This window comes from Bos indicus x Bos taurus, chromosome 21 (genome assembly GCF_003369695.1).
Source record: "Bos indicus x Bos taurus breed Angus x Brahman F1 hybrid chromosome 21, Bos_hybrid_MaternalHap_v2.0, whole genome shotgun sequence".
Lineage (NCBI taxonomy): Eukaryota > Metazoa > Chordata > Mammalia > Artiodactyla > Bovidae > Bos > Bos indicus x Bos taurus.
Genome location: NC_040096.1, coordinates 2,301,490 through 2,322,678, shown reverse-complemented (window position 1 = coordinate 2,322,678; position 21,189 = coordinate 2,301,490). Strand labels below are relative to the sequence as shown.

Genomic DNA, 21,189 nt, shown 5'->3' with positions numbered 1-21,189 from the left:
TCAGACTCTACCCCCAGAATATCTTTCTGGTATCTTAAAATCAATACACTTCAAAATGGAACTTTTGTCTCTACCTATCATTTATTGTTCCTTAAAAACATCCCTCTTGACTCAGTCTTCAGAATCCCTCACCCTTCAATTGTCACAGCTTGTATCAATTGTTTTCCCCTCTCCTTCATCATACTTCCTTTCGACCTTGACAGTATTCTCCAAACTTTCTCATTCTTCCAGAACACAGTTTTGTTAATTTAAATATCCTTTGCTTCAAAACTTGTTCCCTGTTGAGGAAATCTGTAAGCCTGGTATCCGCAGCCCTCTGTAAGCTCAGTTCCACCTACATTTCCAATTCTGCCATCAGTTACAGGCATCTTTCCCTGCATCCCCACCCACATCATCATGCTGTGCTTAATCATTTCATATTTCTCAAGTAACCTTAAAGGCCAAAACTTTAAAAAGCCCCTCACCCATGAATTCATCAACCTCCAGAATGTCTCTGTAACCTAATAGCAACTTCATGGTAGTACATGCACATTGAGCAATGAGGAGTCACTGGGATTTTTGTTTTTTTCCCATAACCATTAACGTGGCATGTGGGCAGGTTCATGGGGAAGATTGTTTATCTTTGTTCTGTCCCATATAGTAGTTGTGTAATAACTTTGTTGAAAGGACGAGCGCTATTTTTTCCAGTACCTCGTCAGTCACCACCTGAATGATTGAAAATGACGGCTTGCCATTCAATGAAGCGTCTCTGTTCTCACCAAAGATAGCCTCTGTCTCTTGTCTCCTCGTTATCCTACCCCCAAAAGGTTTTATTTTAAAATATTTGAATATTTAGTGGCTAAAGAACTTGTTCCTGGAGGAAGTGAGTAACTGGTTCTGTCATTTCAGCCTGTGAAAAGAAAATTACTAAAAGGGAAAGGATGAAACGGACCAAGTCCTTGGAAGCAAGATTTCTGTGTGACTTCCCCAGTCCTACTTTTCGGGATGTGCTCTGGCAACCTATAACCTCTGCGTGGTCAGCCGCTGTGGCTACACTCCTCTCCTGCTGGAGATGGGAGCAGGTGTCTTACGTCATCCTGCTGTTGCCAAACCCTCACATATCAAGGAGCTATCCTTGCTGAATGCTGTGTTTTCTGTAGTAAAGCACTCACCATGATGAATGCCTGGTTTGCCAAAACCTTGTAATTACTGCTACAAGTCAACCCTTAAGTTGGGATTCTTAGATTCAGCTGAACAGGACTGTAGAACAGGAATAATTATCCTGGCTATCTTTCAGTCTCCAGCAAACCACAGAAAATGCAATGGGCATGTGTCAGTGAGCAGTGCACAGTGACTGAGGGCACAGCCTTCAGAGTTGAATGATGGTCTCAGTTCTGTCTGGCCCTGCCCATCCTTTGGCTTGGATTAGCATATCCAAGCCTATGTATATCACTGATGGTTATCAAGACTCATTGAAGTTGAGACACAGGTGCTACCTGTTGCAAGACAGAAGAAGGAATTCATTGAGAGGTTGAAGATGTTTGTAATGATTTCTTTTGCAGGATTTGACCCTCCCTCATCTATCTCAAAATGCAGGAGGGGTGCTTTCTTTGATTTTTTTTTTTTTTTTAATTAGGATAATTCATATAACAATTCACTCCTTTAAAGTGTACAATTAGTGGCTTTTAGAATAGTCACAAAATTGTGTGTCACACTATATAATTCCAGGGCATCTTCACCACTGCAAAAAAAGAAAACCGCTTGTATCCATTAGAAGTGATTATCTTTTCCCACCTTCCAAGACCTAACCACTAGTCTCTTTACTTGTCTGTAGATTTCCCTATTTTGGACAGTCCATATAAATAGAACCACACACAAGGTACATCTGTGTTGTAGCATGTATCAGTACTTCATTTTATGAATAATATTTCAGTGTATCAATATATCATTTTTATTCATTCACTTGATAGATGGTTGTATTGTTTTCACTTTCTATTATAAATACACTACCATGAACACTGTACAAGTTTTTATGTGGACATAAGCTTTCATTTCTTTTGGTAATGTACATAGTGAATTCCTGGGTCATATGCCCAGTCTTCAAGGACCTGCCAACTGTTTTCTGAAGTGGTTGTACTTTCTTGTAAGCATCTTGTGAATTCTAATTTTCCACATCCTGGCCAACATTTTGAGTCTAGCCTTCCTATTGGGAGTGAAGTGGTATCTCGTGGTTTTGATTTGCATTCTCCTAATGACTAATGATGTTGAATATCTTTTCATGTGCTTTTGGCCATTTGGTCATCTTTAGAAACATTTATTCAGAGACTTTCCCTATATTTTGATTCAGTTATTTGTCTTTATTATTCATTCCTTATTCTGATACAAATCTGTTACCAGATAAGTCATTTGTAAATATTTTATTCCATTCTTTGGTATTGATGGTGTCCTTTGAAATACAACTTTTGAATTAGGGATGTCGAGTCTTCCAACTTTGTTCTTTTTCAAGGTCATTTTGGCTATTGAGGGTCCCTTGCAGTTCTATGTGAATATTAGAGTCAGCTTAGTTTCTTCAAAATAGACATCGAGAATTTTGACAGGCATTGTGTTGAATCTATAAATAAATTTGGAGATTATCACTAATTTGACAATATAGAGTTTACCAACTCATGAACGTGGATGTCTTTGGATTTATTTAGGTCTTTAATTTTTTTATTGTTATTTTTTAGATTTCAGTGTACAAGTCTTGATTTCTTTGGTTAAATATTTTCCCAAGTATTTTATTCTTTTTTGATGATATTATAAACATAATTGTTTTCTTAATTTCATTTTTGGATCATTCATTGCTAGCATATAGAAATGCAATGAAAAGTTTTTTATATTGATCATATGTGGCTTTTCCTAACTAAATGTGATTCCTAACTTTTGATTCTTTTGTATTTTCCATATACAAGATCACACATCTGCAAATTTTTTCCCTTTCACTCTGGATACTTTTTTTCTTTTCTAAGTGCCCTGGCTAGCACCTCTAGCACAATATTGAATATAAGTGGCAAGAACAGACATCTTTATCTTAGTACTACTTTATAAGGAAGGCATTTAATTTTTCACCATTGAGTGTCATGCTAACAGTAAGTTCTTCATAGATGCTTCAGGTTGAGGAAATTTTCCTTCTATTCCTAGTTTGAGTGTTTTTATCAGGAAAAGATACTGGATTTTGTCAGATGCTTCTGCTTCTGTTGGGGCTCAGTTGGTAAAGAATCCGTCTGCAATGCAGGAGACCCTGGTTCAATTCCTGGGTCAGGAAGATCCCCTGAAGAAGGGTAGGCTACCCACTCCAGTATTCTTGGGCTTCCGTGGTGACTCAGCTGGTAAAGAATCCACCTGCAATGTAGGATCTTAATCTGCTTCTGTTAAGATGGTTGTGAGTTTTTGTCCTTTATTCTCTCAGTAGGGCTATATCGATGGATTTTGGTATATTGTACCAACCCTCCATTCCTGGGGTTCTGCAGGTTCATGGTACACAAACCTTTTAATATGCTACTGAGTTTGGTCTGCTAGAATTCCATTTAGAATATTGCTGAATAAAGGGCATATCTACCAGTGATGAGGCTGAAATGTGTATTTCCCGTAGGCCACATGTGGTCACTGTAAGAGACAGATCATTGGCCATCTGACCCTGCACAAGTAGGTTTCCTGTTCTGGAGCCAGACACCCAATATCTGAATACCCTCAGATAGAAGCTGTGAGAAGAGGAGAAACTGAAAGTGACCAGCCGAGCCAGAGGCTCTCATTTGGGATTCCCTGAAGAGTTAACTTTGTGAAAGAAGGCCATTCACTCCTACCTCTCTGAAGGCTCAGTATCTTAGGACAGTTGCACCAACTGGATAAGGTAGGATATTTTTCTCTAGATTTCCTCCCTTCCAAAAGGGCCAGAAACAGCTTTTGAGTGAGAAGGAAGGTAACGTGACGAAGAGCCTATTTCAGGCCTCCCACCCAGAAGCAGCTCTGAGCAAGAGTTGCATTTTCAGTTAGGAGAGAGAGTGGCATTTTTGATGTTTCACTAATACCCAGAAAGTAGATGCTTTGCTTATTATCTGAAAGTGACCAGAAAAACTACATACCTGAGGTTTCATTCCTGCTTGGAAAAACAAATCCAGAGCCAGAGCAGACCAGCAAAAAGAAAAAGTTGTGCTCAGCTGAACCATCGCCCTTATTCGCTTCCTTCCTGTCACACACGTGCCTTATTATTCAGTAAATCTCATTACTAAATTAGTAGATCTATAGGAAGGACTTACGTACTCTTTGGATGGTGCTACGGAAAGATCTCCAAGGGAGATCTCAAACCTGCTTCTAGTCCAACTGAACTGTGAAGATTTTCTGTTTTACTAACATTTACCAGGTAAATAGAATTCAATACAAATTGAATGCTAATTCAATACCAATTGAAAACTGAATGCTAAGCAGTCCTGAGTGTTCACTGGAAGGACTGATGTTGAGGCTGAAACTCCAATACTTTGGCCACATGATGCGAAGAACTGGCTCATTGGAAAAGACCCTGATGCTGGGAAAGATTGAGGGCAGGAGGAGAAGAGGATGACAGAGGATGAGATGGTTGGATGGCATCACCAAATCGATGGACATGAGTTTGGGTAAACTCCGGCAGTTGGTGATAGACAGGCTCGGCGTGCTGTGGTCAATGGGGTCGGAAAGAGTCGGACACGACTGAGCGACTGAACTGAACATACCAATTGAATGCTAATCATGTTGCAGGTTTGCTGGAGGTTTCAGGTTGGTTTCATAACCACTTTGTTCAATCAAGGAGTCTTTTTATGGGGAGACTGAATCTAGTGAACCAGATATACATAGAAACCACTAAGGGTTATAAAAGTACATAAAAATACAATTTGGACAGAGAATTCAGATCCAAAAATTGTCCAAATAGAAAGTGAAAGATTAGTTGACAGGCAGACAAGAAGGTGTTTAGTATGCCTGAGTGTCGGATTCAAAGGGATCAAGATTGGATTGGAATGGAAGGCAGGTCAGAGCATGAAAAGCCTTGTAGACCATACCAAGAACTTTGAACTTTGTTTTGCAGATAATTGAAATACAAAGATAATTCATTTTACATTTTTTTTGTATCTTATAACATGGAATTGGAGGAATGTAAGTGTCATGCAATCTTTGTACCTAGGAGATTTTGCCAAGTCGTTCAGTCATGTCCAACTCGTTGTGACCTCGGTCCATGGGATTCTCCAGGCAAGAACACTGGAGGTGGATACTTTACTGTCTGAGCCACCAGGGAAGCCCAGTTAGGAGATTATTGCCATAATTCTAATTATATCCTCAGGTTTATAAGCCTGAGGATAGAAGGGTGGGGATGTTCTAAGACATGTTTGGGACTGGGACTGGGTGACTGATTTCGATATTCCAGGGAGAGAGAGGAGTCAAAAATAACCCACGTTTCTGATTTGCATGACTGGGTTGGTGGTGGTGGTGTGGGATCTACAGGGAAACAGGTTTTGGAAGGAACATTAATACCGTTGGGTCATGTTTCAGTTGAAGTGTCTGAGAAATATACAAGTGGAATTAAAAGGCACAGAGGCAGTTAAAGAAATACAAATTTAAAGAAAAGCCTACAAAGAAGATTAAAATGTATGGTTTTTCAGCATAGATGTACCCTTAGGGAAAGGTCATAAAGGGAGGAAGAAAGAACATGGACAGAGTCCCTGGAAAATGTTAGCATTTCAGAGTTAAACAAGAAAAGCAGTTCCCTTAGTTGTTCATTTTTATCTGTGCTTCACTAGAAACCAAGCCTGATGAGGGCAGGAAGTTTGTCTTGCTCATGGCTGTGCCCCTAGTACCTACAGCAGAATGTAAACAAGGTTCATTAAGCTGGACAACAAACCAGGGTGTCTCAGAAAATCCTTCCCATTCTCTTCCCTGCTATCCTTTGCACCTTGTTGACACCCTCCCCCACTGTAATTCTTAACACAGTTTTTAAGGGCCCACATTGTATGTGTGTTCATTTACTGTCATCTCAGGAAGATATATCAGCTGAGTGAAAATATTTCCAAACTGTTGAGATGTGATAACTTGCAAATCAATGCTTAGCACTGCTGGGTTTGGTCCCCTTACCAGTGAATCAAGAAGTTCACAGAAAGTGAGATCAGATCTGTTTCCTGAGGCAACTGAGAAGGCAGATTTGCCCTGAAAATAATCGCCAAGGGCAGGAAATAACCTCCAATGCTTCAAGCTGAGACAGCAGGAGAATCCCAGCTCATCGTAACTACAAGTGTATTCTTGGGCCTGTCAAGTGGGAAGTTCGCCCATTACCTAAAAATGCATTTCAGAATTGTCCCTGTGTGCTTGCATCTTGTACCCAAACCCGAAGAAAATACCATGTGCCTTAAATATGTACTTTTAATAGGATTGAAGTATTTTTCAAATTTAAACTCTGGTCTCCAAAATAATCATACTTCCAAAACACTTTCCACAGGGTATTAGTCTGCTTACTTCATTATTGCCTAACTCATTCCTCAAATTCTATTCCATGATAGTAGAAGTGTATCTGTTTTCCTCATCCTGGTGTTCAGAACGTATTTTTCAAATGAATGTATGAATGAAATTATGCTTATAAAACCAAAGAGCCTGATTTATCAATTGGACTTCCAGATCTCCACAGAAGCTACCAGTAAAAGTAGTGTAACGGCTGTTCCTGCATGTGAAGAGCTTTTCTGGCATTCAGATACTCCTCACACCTTCCCACTGTTCAGTAACAGTACCACCTTACACTGCTCTTATGAATGGAACTAGTTTTTGAAAACAATTGAGGGAAACCAGTTTGCCATGTATTCCTAAGAAGGTGGTGAGTAAACAATCACGTTTTCCTAAGTACCTTTAGTTTTAAGACAGCCTCTTTCCACTGTAGGTCCTCATCCCCACCCCCACTCTAAAATTACACTTATAATCTCATAATTCATATAAGGGTGGCTTTTTTTTTTTTTTTTTCTCATCACCACAACCACCTATGTGCTTTCAGTATTTCTATGCCAGTAACCCATAGAGGAAATCAGTAAAATTCACACTGAATCCACATGAAATGGATGCAATCATGTGGGACAGTACAGATCACTGCAGTGATCCCTCTGACTGCAGATCTGATTTCAGAGACATTAAGCCTGCAATTATTTAGCCACATGCTGTACAACATGAATTCCACTTACTTAGTGTTGCTGTCATAATGGGACTTAAATACTTATGAAATAGAGAAAAAATATTTAAGGAATATGAACGATGAAATACAGAGAAAAAATATTTTAAAAATATTTAGCATTATTCATTTAAATGTAAAAGTGCCACTTCTCTATACATTTGCCTCATGACCATCTAATTGATAATGAAGACTTTAACTTCCTTATATTACCTCAGAAAAAAAGTTTGAAATGTTAACCAACCACTGGACTGACCCTGGAAGGACAAAAGACTGACGATGTTTTATTTTGCTCAAGGGCAGCCACCCAACATCTGCTTTTGTGACAAGTTAAAATAATTGTATTGTAGAGGTATAGGGGTAAAAATGACCTGAAAGATCATCTTCTCCAACCCTCATTTTATAGATGAGGAAATTTAGGTCTCAAGCTGTGAAGCGTTTTGCCCAAGATTACTCTGATCATTGCATTCATATGAACTCAAGAAGCTAGAAAACAGAACCTCTGCCTCCCACTTGATGTTCTTATCACACCTTCAGTTCTCTTTCTTGTTTCAACATTTTTTGCTTCACTAAATGTAGGGAGTCTCCCAGTAGGGCCTGCCTGCTAGAGAACAGGGCGCCGAGGGAGAGATCTCTCCTAGTTTTCAAGTCCACTAGTTTACACTGGTTTGATTTTATTGAAGAAGGTCAAAAGTTAGACCAAGTTTCCTATTCCCTTTACCTCCTCAAGCTACCAAAGAAACAGATTTGCTAAAGTTTCCCAAATCATTCTTTCACTCTTTTTTTTTTTTTTTTTACAGTAAGAGCATTATTGGCAGAAAGTTTCCCAGCAGCATGTTCCCCCTAGATACTGCTCCTGGACGCAGACCTGAAGGCTCGCGAGGGGCGCTCCGGACGCGGCGCGGCCCCCTTGCCCTTCCTCTGCGCGCGCGTCTTCGTGTCTCCGCGTGTAGGGCTGCAGGGCGAGGCGTGACCCAGGGTCCACGTTCTTACTGTTAAATCCTGCCTTGGTTGTCACAGTTTTATATGAGAGTTGAAGCATTTTCTCCGTGAGTTCCAGAGCAGTCTTGAAGTCAGGGGTAAGAGTTTTCTTGGTAAGTATTAAGTAGAAGTTGCTGAATGGCAGAGGGGTGGAAAGGGGAAGGATGCCTTAGGAAAAAAGCCGTTTGTTCTTGCTAATGGACTTGCTTCCAGTTCGTTTTCCAATCTCTTCAGGAATGATTTTCGGCCCTCTTCCTGCACCCTGTGTTCTGATTCCTGGAGCGTGCACTACTCCTTCAGTTCCTTTCTCCCAGGGTCTGTTAGAAGAGTGACCTTGAAAATATGTGGTCTGTGGTAGACTTTGGATTCTGGCCTCCAGATACTTGGCTCTTTCACTCGTGAGAAACTCCTGCCTTAGGCTGACTTGAGCCTGGGTCGGCAGTGCCTGGTCCATTTGCACACCATCCGGGACAGGTGGGTTCTTCCTGGGCTGTGACCATTTCTTCTTGGGGTGCTCTCCACTCCTGTCTCCATAGATTATGTATTTAAGAAACTTGCCTTTTGATTTCCTGCCAATGGCTGGATCCTGGAGATGACTCTGCCCAGTGCTCGATGGTCTACTAGGGACGTCTCTTACGATCCCTTCTCCCCCAGCTGATGGACTGCTGTCAACAGGGAGCTTTCTCTGTTTTTCTACCTGCTCTGGATTATCCAAAGACTCTAAAGATAAAACCAGAGCTGGTTTCCCCTCCCCTCTGGAGAGAGACCCTCTTATATTTACAGTTCCCCTCTCACTTTCATCCTTGAAGTCCACCTTTAAGGTTGCCCTGGAAGCTGTGGATGGGTAGAGTCTGTCCTTGTCTAGGCTAAGTCTGAAGGGCATTTTGTTCTTCTCCCCCTCTCTTCTGTTCTGAATTATCGCCTTCACCGCTGCCTCACTCTCATCCACAAAGGTGGTGGTGTAGTTGGACAACATATTCTTGGAGGTGAGCCGGTTGACCAAGTCCTTGTTGCCTATCAACCGAGCATGTGCCAGTTCTGACTTTTGGAGCTTTGAGTGGCATCGTTTATAAAAGGCTTTCTGCTCCATTAGCCAGGCATTAGCTTCATATTTCTTCATGGAGTCTAGAAAACTTAGCTTCTTTTTCAGCAAATTCTCTTCTTTCCAGTTGAAGGACAGAATTGAGTAGGACTTCTCTGTTTCCATAAGCTTTATGTTCTCTCCAAATATGGAATAGCTCCTGTTTCCCTTATTTTTGGTGTTGCTCAGTAAGCTCTGATGGTCACTCTGTGGGTGGCTTTTCCAGGAGCTGCCCAGCTGGATCTGGAGATCTGACATTTCTCTGCCCACCAGAGACCTGGCAGCTTGTGTTCCGTCAGCAGACCTGTGAGGGTGCTTAGCGATGTGTGGGTACTATGACAAGAAGGTTCTATTCCAGGCTCCAGTGTTTGTTGTTAAGAACTCTGTGGATCATCAAAGACTGAGGTCCTGGGAGGCTTCTTCACTGGCCTGTTTACCACAGGCCCAGCTGCTACCTGGAAACTGTCCCCAATCCAAGGGGAAAGAGGCTTGAAGGTCATCCCCCTGGTCTCTCAGTAATAGGAGCTGAATTAGCTAGGGTAGGGATGAAAGGTCTGTGTGATTACTTTTCAATCATTTATAGGTGTTTGGAGATTTCTTAAATCTGGTTCCTTCTATCTCCCTGGTAGGTGGTACTGGGGAAGTATTTAATAAGATTAATAACAGAGATATGAGATTTAGAAGTATAGTAGGAGAACATTTATGTAGGTGGTTGAGAAAAGATACTTTTTACAGTTTTAATGTATGAACCTCTCTAGGATGGAGTTGGTCAACTGGTTTAAAGTTGGGCCCTTTCTTTAACTGTGTTATATAAGAATTTTGTTCAAAAATGAGACTTCCCAAAAGTTTTTTTAAAAGGGTGGCAGTCGGGAGAAGGGGGTTAGAAAGGGGAAAAAGAGAAGATAATAAATGAGGACACCTTTGCTGAGAGTACATTAGTTGTTGACAGACATATGGCCCTAACTGTAGATCTCCTCTAGATAGCCTCAGACAGGTCACAGCAGGGTGGGCTACAGAGCCTGCTAGCAGGTGCCGGTGCAGCCTGCAGAAGTCCCAAATTCCTGACCACGGCTCTGGTATTCCTCAAACCACAGCTGCATTTACACAAGCACCTTCAAATAAACTGCTGCATTTGTTCAACCAAGCATGTAGTGTGTTAGTGACCCAGCCACTTTGCAACTCAGAATGTTACTTGCTATGTCTTTTTTTTTAACAACTATAGTCTTCCTCCCCTTAGGGTCCATTGACTGTTACCCAAACAGTGTGTAAGTCATCTGTTCCCTGCCTCTTCTCCTGTCCTCCCTTCTCCTGCTTCCCAGTCTTCTTTGACTCTCCTCAAGAGCGGCAGATGATAACCTCTTTTATGTAGACACTGTATTCCTGAAATAATGCTGAGCCTTCCTTCAGCACACCAAACTGTCTCAAAATCTTAGACTTCCTCTGTGTTTGTATCCCTTAAAAGATTTACTGTTTTGCTAAACTCTGCTGTGTAAAAGCACATAGCTTTGATAACTCCTCACCTACCCGGACCTTATCTTTTACTTACATTTAGGGTAAAAGTGTTATTTTTACTAGTAAAATTAAATTGTGTAAAAGTGATTTCTAAATGAGAAACTACTACATAAATTTAAAGGAGTTTTCATGAAATCAGGTTTCCCCCAAAATATCCAGGCCATCCTTCTCCAGCTGAATGGCTATCATTCAGTTTGGAGGGCAGGCCCAGCAACAGGGGTAGATGGATCCATCTAAGCCAGTCAGGATAATGCCACCTGCCTTGCACAGTGACTGGCTTGGGTTGGGGTCTGGCCAAAACCACTAAGGGCCTATGAGATATGACAGAATGTTTGCTATGGCTTGAGGAAAAGAGCATGCTTCTCTTATGTGAGTTTTAAGAGGCAACAGGCTACCTGAACAAGGAAGCATGTTTTCCCAGGTGCTGTTGATTCCAGGTCCTGTCATCAGCCTCCCTACCACCATGCACATGCAGCCTTGAGATGCTGCTGACCCGTGGATAGTTGCATGGAGGGAAAACACCCAGATTGTAAGTCACATGGCTGAGCTGTTTCATCAAATCATTCCAGAAGTCTTCAGCTAATAGCATCTTAAATGACATGAGAAAATTGTACTTCACGCCTCTGTAGGGGGACGTGGCTTTCAGAGAATGATGACCCATGGCACACTGTATAGGATTGTCCCTCTTTCATGTCACTGATCTTAAATAGCAGAACAGCCATCACAATGGTTTGGGTAGTTGGATTGTTTATTGCAACTGGTGAAGGGACTAAATTTACCCAGTTATTCATTTATTGACTGTCTTTTCCTTCTCCTTTAGGGTTGTTTCCCCAAGCCTGAGTCCCTACAAGTTAGAATTGCTATTTTATTTTACAGTCAACAGAGCCCATCCAGGGATAATCTTCAAATATTTAACAATGCAGCACCAACAAATTGGAATAGGTGGCAGCTGTAAACAACTGTTGAAGATGAGAACCCATCTGTCCCTGATACACTACTGCTTTTAATTATAAATGTTTTATAAGCAGTATAAAGTATTATAAAGCTTTTGAAGGCAGACTGTAATAAAGAGGTATACAATAAACCCTAAACCAACCAATAAATTAATAAAGCATAGTTGTAATCAATAAGCCAACAAAGGAGAGAGAGTCATATAAAATACTTCTCATGGGTGAATTGTGTACCCCAAAAGGATATGTTGAAATCCTAACCCCTGATATCTGTGAATGTGACCTTATTTGGAAATAAGATCTTTCAGATGTAATCAACTGAAGCTCAGATTATTAGGATGAGACCTAATTCAATATTACAGATGTCCTTATTCGAGGACAAGAACAGGACACACAGGGCAAAGATGACCATGTGATGATAGAGGCAGAGATTGGAGAAATGAATCAAAAGCCAAGGATTGCTGAAAAATATCAGAAGGTAGAAGATGCAAGGATTCTCTCCTACAGATTTCATAGAGAACATGACCCAGCTGACACTTTGATTTTGGATGACTAGACTCCAAAACTGAGACCAAAAATATTCTATTATTTTAAGTAAGCTGATTTGCAGTATTTTCTATAGTAAACCTAGGAAATGAATACAGTACTCAATCCAAAAGAAGGCAGAAAAGGGGGAAAAAAAAAAAACACCGATAAGACAAATGCAAATCAAATAAGATGACAGACTTAATATTAGCCATAAAAATAATCATATTAAATGTAAAGCATATAAAAACTGCAATGAAAAGGTAGAGAATATCAGACTGGATATTTAAAAAAGACTCAAATATATTACCAGGGATAATAAAGTTTTACTTCATAATCATAAATCAATTTAATAAGATATAACAGGCCTTCAAAATACTTGAAATAAAAGTTGATAGAAATGCAAGTAAAAATAGATAAATCCACAATTAAAGTGAGATATTTTAATACATATCTTTCTATTATTGATAGAATAAATGGACAGAAAGTAAGGTTATAGAAGACTTTACCACTATTTTTAATCACCTTGACTTACCTGACATTTCTAGAACACTCTGCACAATAGCAGCAGAATGCACATAATTTTCAAGTGAATAGAATGTTGACCAAGGTAGATCATATTCTGGGTCATAAAATAAGTATCAATAGCAAAATGGTGAACCAGGAAGCTCAGAACTGTTGTTCTCCCGTAGAGACATAAGAGAAGAATCAGAAGACTGGCTAAAATAAGCTTGCAGGAACCCTGGAAGGCATACAAAAGTCTGTAGCAACCAAGCAAGTGCTCAGGCAAGGAAACAAAACACATTCAAAATGGTATTATAGAAAGCTTTACTGGTGTTTTACTCCAAAGCACCCCACCAACTCCTGGTTTGGTGTGTTCTTGCTTTGGATGAGGTGAAAACTCAGTTCTTAATTCCCTCCTTTAAACTAGAGGGAGCAGAACAGCCCTTATTTGCAACTTTTTAACCTGCCTGGGGGCTACTTGACGGACTCGTCTTTGTCTCACCCAACAGATCTCAGATGGGGAAAAGTGGCAGACACTGATGGTGAAATTTGCAATGATACTACAGATGTGCAACCTCCAGAGCAAGAGATTATGTGTGGAGACATATAACAGACCATTTAAAATCACAGAGAGAAGCTGAAGTGAGACTCTTGAGAAAATAAGACAAGAGAATTGAGAAAGTGTGTAGGCAAGATGCATACTTTAAGAAGATCTTAAGCTTTTATCTCAGCTGATTCCTAGATTCAGAGAATGCCCAGCTAGTCAGTGGCAGACTGCTTTGGCAACAAAACAGTCTACAAAGACTGGGAAAGCTGTATGTTTTTACAAATGCAAATTTTCAACCAGGAGAACTTACATGGCATACAAAGAAGCATGACCAGTTCAGTAAAAGAAAATAAATTAGCAGAAGCCACCTCTGAAGAAGCACAGACATTGGACTTACTAGGAAAAGACTTTAAAGAAATTGTCTTAAATATGCTCAAGTAGCTAAAGGAAAACACCAAAAAAAAATTTTTTAAATAGGAAATTATATATGAACAAAATGAGAATACCAATAGAGAGACAGAATTATAAAGAGGGATCAAAAAGAAATTCTGGATCTGAAAAATACAATATCTGAATTGAAAAATTTATCAGATGAACTCAACAGCAGATTTAATAAGGCGAAAGAAGAAATTGGCAAACTTGATGGCAGGGCAATTGAAATGAGTCAAATCTGTCAGACAGAAAGAAAAAAGATTAAAGTGAATAGAGTCTAAACCACTTGTGAGCCATCATCAAACAAACCAATATAGACATTACAGGAATCCCATATGAAAAAGAGAGGAAAATTTGAAGAAATAATGGCTGAAACCTACCCAAATTTATTGAAAGACATAACTCTATAAATCTAATAATCCCAAAAATCTCTGTAGGATAAATTCAAAGAGACTTATGCCAAGACACATTATAATATGTCAAAAGACAAAGAATTTTGAAAGTAGCAAGAGAGAAGTAAGTCATCATGTACAGGGATCTTCAATATAATTATCAGTTTAATTATTTCAGCAGTAATTTTGGTGGCCAGAAAGCAATGGATTGATATATTTAAAAAACTGAAGGGGAAAACAAAAAATGAAAGCCTGTCAACCAAGATTTCTATACCCAGCAAAACTGTGCTTCCAAAAAAAGGAAAAATTAAGACATTTGCAAATAAAAGCTGAAAGAATTCATTATCATAATACTTGCTCTTTAAGAAAGGCTAAAGGCAGTCCATCAGGTTGAAATGAAAGGATGCAAATAATTCAAAGCCATATAAAAATCTGAAGATCTCTGGTAAGAGTAGATACATGGACAAATATAAAAATGTCTACTCAGAATATCTAAAGAACTCTTAACAATTCCACAATAAGGATAACTCAGTTATATAATGAATAAAGTACTTAAATAGGCATTTTTCCAAACAGTGTATGCAAATGGCCACCAAATGCATGAATAAAAGTTCACCATCATTATTCATTATGGAAATACAAATCAAAACCTTGACATAACACCTAACACCTACAAGATGGCTATAATTTAAAAAAAAAAAAAGAAAATTAACAAATGTTGGTGTGAATGTGGAGAAATTGCAACCCTCACCATTGCAAGTGGGAATATAAAATGATGCATCCACTGAGGAGAACAGTTTGGCAGTTCCAAAAGAAACTAGATATAAATTTACCATCAATTCCTCTAATAAGAATGCCCGAACTAATTGAAGTTTTAAGTAAAAACTTGTACACCAATGTTCATAGCAGCACTATTCACAATATTTAAAATGTGGGGAAAACCCAAAATGTTTATCAATTAATGAATGGTTAAACAAAGTATGGTATATCCATACAATGTAATATTATTCCATCATAAAAAGGAATGAAGTATGGATACATACTACAACATGGAAGAACCTCAAAAACATTATGCTACATGAAGTTATATGCAAAAGGCCACGTTTTATATCATTCATATGAGTTGGCAAATCTATGGAGACAAATTACTAGTTGTCAGGGGCTGTGAGGAAGAGGAATGATGATTAATTACTTAATGGGGTTATGGGGTTTCCTTTGAGAGTAGTAAAAATATTTGGTGACTAGATAAAGGTGACAGTTGCAAAAAGTTGTGAATGTACTAAATGCCACAGGATTGTGAATTGCATGTTTTAAAATTGTTTGTGTGGGGAATTCCCTGATGGTCTAGTGGTTAAGACTCTACACTAACTGCCAAAGGCTCGAGTTCAGTCTCTGGTCAGGGAACTAAGATCCCACAAGCTATGCATTGCTCCCTCACCCACCGCCCCTGCCCCACAGCCAAAATGAGATTCATTTTATGTGACTCTTAACCACAGTAATAAAAATTAATACTGAAGGCATACAAAGCATGTTTCCAAGCCACAATGGAATTAAATTTAAAAATTGGTAACAGAAAAAATCTATGGAAAATCATGGATATTTGAAATTGGTTACCAAACACCTACATACACAAAAATCAAAAACAAAATTAAGATAAATTTGAATTAAATCAAAATGAACATATAAATACATAAAAACTTTTGAAAGTCAAGTAATTATTAGGGCAAAATTTATAGCACTAAGCATCTATATTAGAAAAGGAAGGTCTCAAATGGATGACATTAGCTTCCCACCTCAACAAACTGTAAAAAGAACAAATTAAGAGCAAAATAAGCAGAAGAAAGGAAATAAAAAAAGAACAGAGCAGAAATAAATGAAATATAAAACAAAATAATAAAGTAAAATCAATATAACTAAAAGCTAGTTCTTTGAGAAAAATCAGTAAAGTTGACAAACTTCAAGTCAGATTGGTCAGGACAAAAAAAGGGAGAAGACACAAAATAACTATTTTAAAGACTAAAAGTGTTGATTTCACTTCAGATTCTATTGATGCTGAAAGGAGAGCAAATGAATATTGTGAACATTTTGTCAGTGAGTTTGACAACTTAGATGAAATGCTCAAACTCATTCAAGAAGAAATAGATAAACTTGAAGAGCCCTATGTCTATTAAAGTAACTGAATATGTAGCTGGAAAATTATCCACAAAGGAAACTTCAGACATAGATAACTTCCTTTGCTGAATTCTACTCAACATTTAAGGAAGAAGTAATACCAATTCTACACAAAATCTTCCAGAAAATTGAAAACGGTAGAATACTTTCCAAATTATCCTGAGTTCAGTGTTATCTTGATAGAAAATGCAGACAGATATTTTTTAAAAGAGAAAATTATAGACCTATAATCCTCATGAACATAGATAGAAAAATTCTTAGCAAAATTATAGCAAATCATACCCTAACAAAATATTAAAAAGGTAATATTACAAGACCAAGTGAAGTTTATCCCAGGAAAGCAAGTTTACTTTACCATTTGAATGTCAATCAATGCTATTTACCACATTAATAAACTAAAAAGGAACCCACATATTCATTTCAATAAATGCAGAAAAAGCATTTCAACAAAAATCCAACTTTCAATCCTCAGTAAGCTAGGAATAGAATGGAACTTCTTCAACCTGGTAAAGGTAACCTATAACAATCCACAGCTAACATCACACTTACAAGTGAAAGGTTGAATTATTTCTAAGATTGAGAATAAGGCAAATATATCCAATCTGTCAACTTTGATTTAACATTTGTACCAGATGTTCTGGCCAGTCAAATAAAGAAATCAAGCCATTTAGATAAGAAAGGAAGAAATATTATATCATTATTTACAGATGACATGATCATCTCTGTAGGTACTAATTGCTATTAGAACGAATGAGTTTAGCAAGGTTTCAGGATACAAGATCAATATAATAAAAAATTATATTTTATATACCAGCAATGAACAATCACAAATTGAAATAAAAGCTACCTTTTACAATACCATCAAAAATCTGAAATACTTACTGATAAATTTGACAAAAGTTGTGAAAAACATGTATACTAAAAGCTAAAATCACCACTGAATGAAATTTAAGAACAGCTAATACATTAGACATGGGGAGATATGCCTTGTTTATGGGTTGGAAGATTCAATATTGTTAAAATGTCAGTTCTCCCCAGACTGATCTAGAGATTCAATGAAACCCCAATCAAAATTGCTAGGAGGTTTTTTCTTGTAGATATTAATAAGGTGGTTCTAAAATTCATATAGAAGTGCAATGGACCTAGAATAGTCAAAATAGCTAAAAATAACCAAGTGAGTTAACTAAAACTGGCTTTGAGACAAACTATAAAGCTACAGGGAAAAGCCCCTGGAGAAGGGAATGGCTACCCACTCCAGAGATTTGGCCTGGAGAATTACATGGACTGTATAGTCCATGGGGTCACAAACAGTTGGACATGACTGAGCAACTTTCACATTCACATAAAGCTACAGTAATCAAGGATGTGCTTTTAGCATAAGCATAGCAAATATAGATAATCTAGATACAGACCTAAACTTATGTGGACAGTTGATTTTTAACAAAGATTCAGACTCTTCAATGAAGAAAGGTCTTGAAAAGATTTCAACAAATTATACTGGAACTATTGAATATCTATATGCCAAAAGAAGAAGGAAGGAGAAATATTTATGACCTGGAGCTAAGCAAAGACTTAAACACAACACCAAAACTCCATTGCATAAAAGAAAAAAATGACAAATTGGAATTCATAAAAACTAAGAACTTCTGCCCTTTGAATACACCAAGAGAATGAAAAGACAAGAAATAAAGTGGAAGAAAATATTTGTGTATCACATACCTAATAAAGGGTTCTATCAAAAGTATATAAAAGCTATTAAATGTCCTCCATAGGAAAACAAACAACCCAATTGAAAAATAGGCAAAAGATGAAAAAACACTTCACTAAAGACGATATATGAATGGCAAATAAGCACATTTAAACCCCTCAACATTATTAATCATTCAGGAAATGTACAATAAAGTCACAGTGAAAAACCACTGCACATCCATCCAAGTACTGAAAATAAAAAAAACTGACCAATAGCAAGTATTGAAAAGGATGTAGAGAAACTAGTTCTCTCATACACTGCTGGTGGAAATGTAAAATGATATAATTTCAGAAAACAGTTTATCAGATTCTTACAAAAAATTTACTCTTATACCTACTACCATATATATAATCCAGCCATTCCCACTCCTAGGTATTTACCCAAGAAAAGTAAAATCAGATGTTTTTACAAAAAATATGAATGTACACAGCAGCTTAACTTGTATAGCTCCAAACTGAAACAACCCAGATACCCATCAACAGATGAATGAATAAACAAATTGTGGTATATCTACACATAAAAGACGGTTGGATGGCATCACCGACTCAATGGACATGGGTTTGGGTGGACTTCGGGAGTTAGTGATGGACAGGGAGGCCTGGCGTGCTGTGGTTCATGGGGTCGCAAAGAGTCGGTCACAACTGAGCGACTGAATTGAGTTATGCCTCAATGTCTTAAAATGTTGAAGTGTTTCTTGGCCTGTGGCACAGCTGCATGCAAGGCTTTCCCAAGGTCTTCAGAACTTTATTACTCAGGGTTTTTTCCCACATGGTGGGTAGGGGTGCTAGCAGCCCAAGATTTACCTCAGGAGAAAAAGGGTTTCTTCCCTGATGGTTTTTTTGAAGAAAAAAATCCCAGCGAAGACACCAGATGCTCTACATTGTGTCATAAGCCTAACCCTACACCAGTCCCTGGAGCAGACCTAACAGCCTACCCACTTCCCCTGGGTAAGACTATGAAAGTGACTTCTCCGTTTTTCTCCTGGTACACACCTATATCCAACAGAGTAAGTTTGTCTGGGGATCATGAAGAGGCTCAGAACATAGCATAGGCAGCAGTCTTCCCTTCATAACACTCATTCATTCAGAAGCTGTGGACATGCTGCCACATGGCATCAAGAGTGGATTCTTTCTAGGTATTTGTTCCTGACAAAGGAAATATGCTCTAGTACTGAGTCCTGAAGGTGTACTGCTGCTGCTGCTAAGTCACTTCAGTCGAGTCCGACTCTGTGCGACCCCATAGACGGCAGCCCACCAGGCTCCGCTGTCCCTGGGATTCTCCAGGCAAGAACACTGGAGTGGGTTGCCATTTCCTTCTCCAATGCATGAAAGTGAAAAGGGAAAGTGAAGTCACTCAGTCGTGTCCGACTCTTAGCGACCCCACGGACTGCAGCCTACCAGGCTCCTCCGTCCATGAGATTTTCCAGGCAAGAGTACTGGAATGAGATAATCTCATGAGCCAAAAGTACCAGAAATTATGCTATAGTCAGTTATAAGGGATTTTGATTAAGCCGCCATTAAAGATTGTCTGCATTCCCATCAGGGAAGCTGTCTGAATACTGACTCCACCTAGCAATTTTATGTTTATGTCCTTAACACAATGAGGTCTGGGTCTTAACTGAGAGTTGTTTTTCCTATAAATAGGCAAATAAATAGGTCTGCTCAATCAGAATTCTTGCAGTAGATGCTTAATCTTTTGCTTGCAGGTGAGTGGGATTAACATCCCTCAGTATTTACAGAACTCAGCTTGATCTCCATCTCCTCTGAATTCCAGGGTAAGGTCAGCATCTGAAAGTGAGTGAGAACGGTGTCAGTCCCCCTGCCAGGGCCTTCAGTGGCATCTCTCTGGCCAGTGGGAAGTATGAAAGCAGGGAAGAGAACTGGCAGCTCTCCTTGGAAATTATATCCTTTTTCTCAGCTCCCCCTCGTGCTCCCCTCGTGGAACCGGAGGCCCTAACCCTGAAGAGTATATCTTCAGGATGGCTCTGAAGAACATTTGCAAGATAATAGCACATGAACGTCATATGGGCGTGGGCTGTGGGTTAAGAACTGTACATACATTTTAATTCCAGATCTACCCTTCAGATTGGCATGACTTCTATAAAGTTACTTTAACTTTTCAGAGCCTAACATATATCATCCATGAGATCCATTTTATTCAGCAAATAAATTTTTAGAAAATATTCATTAATCTCTTAGTATGGCCACATTGTACTACATGCTGGGGACATACATATTGTATTTGCTCTCAAGGTACCTAAAGTGAAGCTGAGGACAATGTGCCCATTTATAATTACACACTTGAATGTGGCAAGGTGGCCCGTCAAGTGTGTTTACATGAGCCGATGGAAGCATAAGAGGGGCAATCAAATCTGCCTCCCTTAGTGGGTGTCCAGGGGAAAGCAATGTCTGCCCTAGTTGTGAGAGTAGGGAGGAGTTGGAGAAAAGTTACTCTAGGTAAGGGCTTCCCTGGTGACTCAGCTGGTAAAGAATCCACCTGCAATGTGGGAGACCTGGGTTCAATCCCTGGGTTGGGAAGGTCCCCTGGAGAAGGGAAAGGTTACCCACTCCAGTATTCTGGCCTGGAGAATTCCATGGACTGTATAGTCAATGGGGTCACAAAGAGTTCGACACGACTGAGTGACTTTCACTTCACTTCACTTCTACTCTAGGCAAAGGTCCTCACAGATGATCTTGGAAGGGCAGTTGGTTCAAGGGCCTGGAAAGGACAGTGTATGTCAGGAGGTATGATATATGAGAGGTAGGCAGAAGCAGATGAGAGTGCATATATTCTGCAGGATTCAGTTTTACTTGGAAACAATTAAAAATCACAGAACAATTGACATATTATATATATATATATATATATATATATATATACACACACACACTCTATGTATAAAATAGGTAACTAATGAGAACCTACTATATAGCACAAGGAACTATACACAATGCTTTCTGGTGGCCTTTTTAGGAATGAAATCCAGAAAAGAGATATATGTATACATATAGCTGATTCACTTTGCTGTACAGCAAAAAGTAATACAACATTATAAAGCAAAAAAAAAAAAAAAAGCATAGAGGGTTTCGTTGGTCACACTGGTAAGAACGTGTAAGACTGCAGCAGGAATGTGAGGATGGAATCAAGGATGCAG

General features: G+C 38.9%; 1 long non-coding RNA gene across 2 annotated transcripts in view; it reads right to left on the bottom strand.

Annotated features, from left to right (window-relative positions):
- The window catches only part of LOC113879504, a 139,920-nt gene that overhangs the window by 26,583 nt on the left and 92,148 nt on the right, over positions 1-21,189 (bottom strand). The gene's annotated exons all lie outside the window — the stretch shown is intronic.